Raw genomic sequence first — 8,633 nt, 5'->3', positions numbered from 1 at the left:
AAAACCAGGGAACTTTTCAGCAGTCTGAGTTTTTCCCTGGCTCTTAGTGTCTCTCCTGTATCATGCTGTGACACAGTCCTGTTCCACAGGGTCCTAGTGCCCAGCAGTTTCCGGGTATCACAGACGTATGTTACACACAACATATCCCCCTGCTATTATACCATAGACCTCCCTTCCAAGTCTACTGCAGGTAAGAAGATTTCCAATTGATTTGTAAAGCAGCAAACAATAGAAATTGAAGTACATGTATTTCATTAGATTTTATATAGAAAATGTGCATTTATTAATATCTGTCAATATATTATTTTGTTGTGTATATGACACTTCATTATATTATTTGTGTACAAATAGGGTAATGTACTTTAGCATTTACTTTTTGAGAAAAGGGTGCATTAAAGCAATATTTCAAGGTGGAGGCAACTGGAAAGGGAGAGGGTCTGTATGTGAAGAACAAAGCAGAGGGTGGAGTCATGGTGACACCAAGGCAGAGGGCTTGAGAGAGTGAGGATATTGTAGTGTTATTAATGATGAGTGAGCTTTGAGGGAAAATGTTGACTCTGGACGGAGGGAAGATAATAAGCTCTGCTTTGGACATGTTGAACTTTAGCCAGTGTTGGGACATTCATGTGGAAACAAAATAGATGTAATTAAAGTGCTGATGATAATCATCAATAGCACAGACCTTGCTACTATTTAAATATATATATATTTTTACCAAACAGTGTTTCCTCCCCAAAGGTGCTACCAGTACTATAGCTGATAGAGAAGGGGGTTTGGACCTCTTCACTTGTAATTGATGTGTTTGTGTTGGTGGTTGCTGCCTAGCTGAGAGTACAGGGGTTCCGGTCCTGTAGTTTTCAGATTATGTAGTAATTTTCAGTAGCATAGGTGGATAGGTTTGGTGATGTGTTGTCAAGTGGATATGTTAAGACTAGAATTGTCCTGCCTTGAAGATGCTCTTGTAAGTTTGCTGGGGTGGTGTCCTCAGGTTTGTTCTCTGAGAATAGTGTTTGTTCAGTTCAAAGAAAATTGCTTTGGTTTGTTTCCTGGTGTTAGCAGAGCCCTGTTAAGAGAGGGGCGTAAAGAAGGGAGTGAGAGGGGAAAGGTGCTCACCTTTGTGCTCTTGGATGGTTTGCAATGTACCCAATTGATTTTTTCTTAAGCTCTTTGTTTAAAAGTGTCTATAGCTCTTTGTTTATTGGGCATACTGCTGTTGGTAGCTATGGTTAGCAGGTGTAAATGTATATAGCTCCAAATGGCTGTGGTAGATCAGGTATTTCGATGGTAGTCAACAATAATGCCAACAAAACTTACACAGACGTAAAAATTCCAATTACTATCAAAGCAACAAATAGAAACTTACCATATAGTAGACATACAACATTCTGCACACACTTTATTCCTGGCACATGTAAATTGCGACTCTATAAAATGTCTCCAGTCAGAATGACATCACTTCCAATGGCCAGAGTGAGATTGGCTCTTTAAAGGCAGCAATTGGTGGACCCGCCGCCTGTATAACGGAATCCAGGCGACAGGTCCGCCCATTGCCTCCTTAAAACCGTCTAGAGACATTTTATAGAGACACAATTTACATGTGCCAGGAATAAAGCGTGTGCAGAATGTTGTATGTCTATTATATGGTGTGTCTCTATTTCCTCCTTGTCCTTTGATAGTAATTTAATTAGAAAAAATATGGAAAAAATAAATAAAGTAAATAAATATAATAAGCAGTGAAAAAATATGAGGTGATGAGCTCTGTGAAATGGGGCTGTGTGTCTATTATGTCTGGGTGTATAGAGGATAATGCTGGTTGCGGTGGGATTGTAGAAATGGAATGTGTGTGGGAGTGTACTGTGGGTTTCTACGAGATGTATCTGTGGTGTTATTTAACGGTCCGTTGCTCTGAGAAGATCATGTTCATTAGGAGGGAAAGGCAAGAGCTGTCCTAACTAAAGCTTACAGTCTAGGCTGCTAGCAGCAATATCCGGTGGGTTGACCAATGTGGGGTCCACTGAAAAAGCCATTACCAGCACTAGGCTACAGGTATAACAGAAAGCTGGTGACACTATATAGCAGGAATACCCGCATATCGGGGCCCAAGTGTCATAATATCAACCAGCCCTAGCATGTTAAATATGGGACTGAATTCCCTAGAGGATGTTGGGTCTCACCACTAATGTCAATAAACTACATTGTAATTCAGCCTTTTCCAAACCCAGTCCTCGGGGACTTCTAACAGCGCATCTTTCCCATATATCATTGCTGGAGCACAGGTGTATTCATTACAGATGCTCCCATTTTAAAAAAAATTCCCAGGTGGTATAATTATTTAACTAGTAACCTGAAGAACATGTGTTAAAGCTCCTTGAGGACTGGATTTAGAAACTCTGATGTCATTCTTTGTTAGATATGTCCCAGTGCCCCATCTGAATATTAAGAGGAATATGCAGGATCTGGAAGCTTCTTGTGATCCCCATTTTTTCCTTTGACTCTTCTAAACTTTGGATAACACAGTCTTTCTTTCCTGTCAAATAATCAATTTATCCTTGTACATATGGTGACCTTCAACCAATTACAGTTTACAGTCTCTTATTCTCTAAGCTGATCACACTGTGTTTTGAATACATTGAATTCTCTGCTGCTCCCCAAAATTCATTACATACTCTGGTACAAATACATGATAAGACAGTCCTTACCCTTCCTGCAATTGCTTATTAACCTCCTCCAGGTTATTGATGTGTGGGATCTTTGTGAGAGGTGAAGTCAAACATATTGCTGTCCACATTTATGGCACTATAGTTCAAGATAGGAATGTATGATGAAAAAAGTAAGAGTCAGTTTAAAGCCCCACTTGCAACAACTTTTCTATTTTTCCCCATTAAGAACAACTTGTATGTTTTTTTTTATTACAATAGTGCTTGTTCATTTATGCCTTAAGCAAGTCAGAAAAGTAAATGGAAATTGGGACTGTCTATATATCAAGCATCATGTTTTTACATTTTAATTGGTATTTACATTATTTGTGAGCCTATTAATGTTCTTTCCCATGTAACCTTTGATGGCTGTGGTAGAAGATTTCCTCCCTCCACAGTTATTCTACCGAAACCGAATGGTAAGGAATTCAAGGTAAATGGATGGCTTGGGAAATTATATCATCTGCAATAGTTACTGCCACCAGTCACTGGGAAATCAGGAAATTATGGTTTTCAGAGGCCCTTATGTATTTATATATTGAAAAACAGAACACGTTGCCTGTCATTGCTTGTCATTCAGTAACGAGTGCCTAGGAAGACCAGGGCAACACTAACTGCAGATCCCTTCCTGGCACCAAGTACTTATTCAATCCTGAGGGACAACTTTGGGCCGGAGTGTACAACTTCTCGCAAGAAACTCTGCGTTCCAACCTTGCATACAAACCCCTCAGCACTTCAGTCTAGGGAAAAAAACAGACAGGTTACTGAAGGAATACCGGATGGAAGGGGAGGGGGTGATGAAGGCGATGACAGGGAGTAGAGCTACATAACTCTACCCCAATCGCCGACACCTCATTTTGCTCTAGGGCTAGGCGCAGAACTACAAATATTTGGGAAAGGTAAGGATCCCACCAGAAAACCCTACTCACCATTGTTTGGGTGAGGGGCCTACCAAGAGATGGGCAAAACCGGAAAATGGTATTTACCAGGAAACAGGTCTCCCCCTCTTGATAGCCATCTCTATACTGCTACTTGGAATTTAGAAACAGGGCAACATGACACACAGCCACCCCACAGAGCTAGCGTCCTGCCTCCCACACTAGCATAAACAATGTGATTGGATGCTGCACAGCTCTAACGCCATTACTAGTGGGTGTAGTGTAACTTACTCAACAGTTCCAGGGTACAAATCACAAAATACAGACATTATTAGATACAAAAAGTCTACCTTTAATGGGGCCTGACTTCTGGATCCTATAAAGGAAGATTACTTGACAAATACAAAGCTAACACTACCGTACAATAGCATACAGTACAGTGTATTACCTGCAAGCAACCACCACACAAATGGCCAATTGATTACCATACAGGGGAGGAATTATTTAAACAGAACTGCACAGTTTAGGATTCATACAGTGTACATGCAATTCGTTATCTGGCACTCTAACTAACTAGGCCACTTACTTGACTCCAGGGGAACAGAGTAGGTGCAGTTTTGACAAGCAGTATACCTCTTAACTGCTGCTAGGCTAATCCTGGTAATTTGAGGCCACAGGCTTGCAACATGAACCTAAATTTGCAGACAGGCCTAAAGCCTGATTTACTGATGGCAATGGAATATTTTAGCCAGTCCCAAATTTCCCTGGGACTTGTGCCCACTGTTGCCCACGGACCTAATGCCCGGATATAGCCAAGGGGCTTGTGCTGTATGAGTGGGGGGGGGGGGGTGGTATGGAGAGTGCTGGCGTATATCCAAGAGAAGAGTTGCCCTCAAGGGCCTTACATATCTCTGGCCATCCCCAGGGATGCCCTCCACGTCCCAGTGACTGTGGTGGTTTATATAGCCGCCGACGCAGCAATGTCACTTGGTGACCCATGATTGGTTTTCCATGACGCCATAAATTCAAGCGGCCACAGTTAGGCGAGCCCTGATTGGCTCACCTCTCTGGTCGATGACTGACCGACGGCAAATCATTGCTGATTTGCCATCACCAGAGCTCGCTATGGAAGAGTAGGAAAACTTACCCACGCCAGATCCAGGACCAATAAGTCTTCTTTGCTTTTATCTTCAGCCCACGGGCTCCAGAAATCGGCTCTTCACAATTCCACGTCATGTTGCTGCAGGATTGCCCAACAGTCATCAATCAGGATACATTAGCTAAAACGAAAAACTACCCAGACTTGAATGGACTACATATTGTTCCTGTTTAATATCGATAGTCAGAATAAATCAGCTTACAATAGGCACAATATTATGCCTCTAGTGCCATGGGCAAAATAGAGGAAATATTAGACACAGTAAAGTGGTTGAGCATATTTATTTTCAAGTGGGCTAATAATGGTGTGATGAGTAATAACAGTAAATACTTTTACATAGTCTACATCAATGAAAATGTATTTTAAAATGATGATCACAGTGCTCTAAAAGAATGTGAAAAGGTTAATTGATATGAAAAAGAATTTTGCCATACTTAGATTGAGCATTACTGTGCATGTGACCCAAGGTGTACAGAGGGATTAAATTCCACTTACAATATATTGAGCAGCGCGTTGTACAGTCACATAGTCTATACTTTTCATTATTGCCCACATAGCAGCTATTAAAACCACACAGGTGTCTGGCATTTTACACTGCAGGGTTGTGAGCAGCTTTATTACATTAAAACCCATGACAGGTAACCTATTGATTCATTGCACATATATGATTAGCTTTGTCGTCTATTTTTTTTATTATTTTTTTTAGATCAAATGTTTTTTTTCATTGAACTTTTTTCCAAACAAAACAGAAATCAAAATAAAAAAATAACAGATATAATTCCATTTTGTATCGTTTTCCACACTTAATGAGTATAACAAGTAAATCAATTCTAGATGTTAAACCTTGTATTAATATCAAAGTAGATTTGAAATGTGATGTGTTAAGATACATGCATATCTATTCTGGGTACCTTCATCCCTGGAGGGAAGATGTAAAAAAACAAACAAAAGAAAACAAAACATGAATGACAATAAGTCAAGTGTTGTCAGGCACCGTCTCCGCACTGACACTTGGTGCAGAAGACGGACGCCTGCACCTTCTCGGCAACCGCGTCCTGTTGCCTAGCAGCGAGACGCTATCTCTGCTCACCTGTCGGCAGTCAGCATGTCTGACCACCAAAATCTCCCTAACCCAATCATTATGATTAGGGTATATAAAGCAGCTTCTGACACATGTCAAGTGTCAGAGTATTGGTTCACTCCTGCTTCAGCGTTTCCTGAACTTCTGATCCAGTGTTCTTCGGTTCTGACTCGGCTTCCTGTGACTACTCTCCTGTGTTATGTTTTGGTACCTCGCTGCCCGACTGGTTTGAATATTTGGCTTGACCTGACCTCTCTCTGGATCCTCCCTGTGTACTGCACCGCTTGGTTGGCTCTGACCTGGATTGCCTGACTACGCCTGTCTACTACTGTCGCTACACTGGTAACTGTCTTGGAGAACCGTGACCTGCGTACTCTTTGCAGCTAAGCCCAAACCCCCTTGCAGGGGTCCCTGGTGAATACCGGGGATACGTTAAACTCCGCACCTCCCTGTTTAGTTGCGCCAACACCAGTTAGCAGCCATATCTTCAATTCCGTGACAAGTGTCTGGGAGAACTTTACTCGGATCAAAGTTGGGGGACAAAGATTGCACCGAATATATTGAATTTTCCCATCTGGACCACACGTCACAGTATTTTGGCATGGTATTTTGAGAATGATAAGATCTCTCATGCCCTACAGCCTCATTGACCAGGGCCACCCAGCTAGTAAATTGAGGTTGCTCTTGGGCCATCCACGTTCTAGCAGTAATTACTTTGGCCAGGGCAAGAAGATTGAGAACATATTTGGTAGCGCTTCTATTCAGCAAAATATTCATTCCTAGACCAAAGATACATGGCCTGGGGGACAGCAATGGGATCTGGATACCTGTATTTCTTATACCCTTTACTACTCGCAACCAAAATTCCCCAACGGTAGGGCAGCTCCATGGTAGGTGCCAGAAGGTAGCATCTGTATCTCCATATTTTGGGCAGTTAGCATCCGATCTGGCACCCACCTGAAGCAACTTGCATGGAGAGTAATATACTCTATGTAGGATATAAACTTGTCTGTATCGGGTACAAGAGGTAGCTTCTCTAGTGTTGTCCAACATATACAGTCAAGTCCATAAATATTGGGACATCGACACAATTCTAATATTTTGGGCTTTATACACCACCACAATGGATTTGAAATGAAACTAAGAAGATGTGCTTTAACTGCAGACTTTCAGCTTTAATTTGAGGGTATTTACATCCAAATCAGGTGAACGGTGTAGGAATTACAACATTTGCATTCTGTAAAGACCCCCTAACAGCTGCCATTTTGGAGATGCTCTGACCGCGTCGTCTAGCCATCAGAAATTGGCCATTGTCAAAGTTGCTCAAATCCTTACACTTGCCCATGTTTCCTGCTTCCAACACATCAACATCAATAACTGACTGTTCAATTGCTGCCAAATATATCCCACCCCTTAATTAGTGCCATCGTAAAAAGATAATCAATGTTATTCAGTTCACTTTTTGTCGTGGTTTCAGTGTTATGGCTGACCAGTGTACATGTGCAATATATACTGTGGCAAGAGCCTGCTACTGCTGAAGCACACGCGAACAACTTCTTCCTTTTTATGTAGTTTTATTGTCAGGATGGTAAATGTTTTGACACCGTACAGATTTCACAGCAATTCTGGAGACCCTAAATGCTAGCTAGACATAGACCAGCTCTCTCAAGATCAGCCAGCTTCCCCAGCGTTGGTCTCTGTGAACAAATGACACAAGCAAGCTTTTATACATGATACTTCTCCCCCAGCCTTAGCTTGATGGGCAAGTGACACACCCACCTTCCCTTTAAGAGGAGACTCCCATCAGTGGTTCTGTTTGCACCAACAGATACACCCTGTCTGTTTGCTGATATGAAGGAACTTTCAAATCATGTGAGTTAACCAAACTTAAACTATTGTTTGTCATACATAAGTCTTTATCATCAATCTAGGTGCATTACTGCACAAATGTTTTACTCTACTTCCATGCTTTCTCTGCATATTGCCAGCTAAATGCCTCCCTTTGTTACATATCCCTCCCCCTAGCGTCTCCAAGTAGGGGGGCGCGGACTTACCGAGGAGCGCATATTTTTGTGACAACGCATCTGCATTTTTGTGTAGAATCCCAGGTCTATGTTCTACAGAGAACTTGAAAGGCTGCAGTGCCAAGTACCAGTGGGTTACCTTGGCATTTACCTCCCGGTTGTTCTGCATCCATCTCAATGGTGCATTCTCTGTTATTAAGGTGAACTCTATGCCTAGGAGATAATAGTGCAGAGCTTCTGTAGCCCATTTTATGGCGAGACATTCTTTCTCCACAGTGGCATATTTATGTTCCCTCGGAAGCAACTTACGACTTAGGTACAGGACAAGATTTTTTACTCCATTCTTCTCCTGTGACAAGACTGCACCTAAGCCAACACCAGAAGCATCAGTTTGGAGGAAGAACCTCCGGGTAAAATCCGGTGCTTGTAGAACTGGAGAGGAACAAAGAGCTAACTGAAGATCAGACCAGGCGGTTTCTGCAGAGTCAGACCAGGTTAATCTATCTGGACAACTTTTTTTTAACATGTCCGTTAGTGGAGCGGCTCTAGTGGCGAAGTGGCTTACAATCTGCCTGTAGTAACCTACTAAGCCTAGAAAGGTTCTTAACTGCGATTTTTTTTCTGGTCTTGCCCAATTTTTGACTGCCTCCACTTTGTCTAGCTGGGGTTTTACACGCCCTCGACCAACAACGTACCCCAAATATTTGGCTTCTCTCATGGCTATGGCACATTTCTCTGGGTTAGCTGTTAATCCTGATGGCCTTAAGACCGCCTCAACTTTGGCTAAATGTGATC

This window comes from Mixophyes fleayi, chromosome 5 (assembly GCF_038048845.1).
Source record: "Mixophyes fleayi isolate aMixFle1 chromosome 5, aMixFle1.hap1, whole genome shotgun sequence".
Classification (NCBI taxonomy): Eukaryota; Metazoa; Chordata; class Amphibia; order Anura; family Limnodynastidae; genus Mixophyes; species Mixophyes fleayi.
This window is presented reverse-complemented; position numbering follows the sequence as displayed.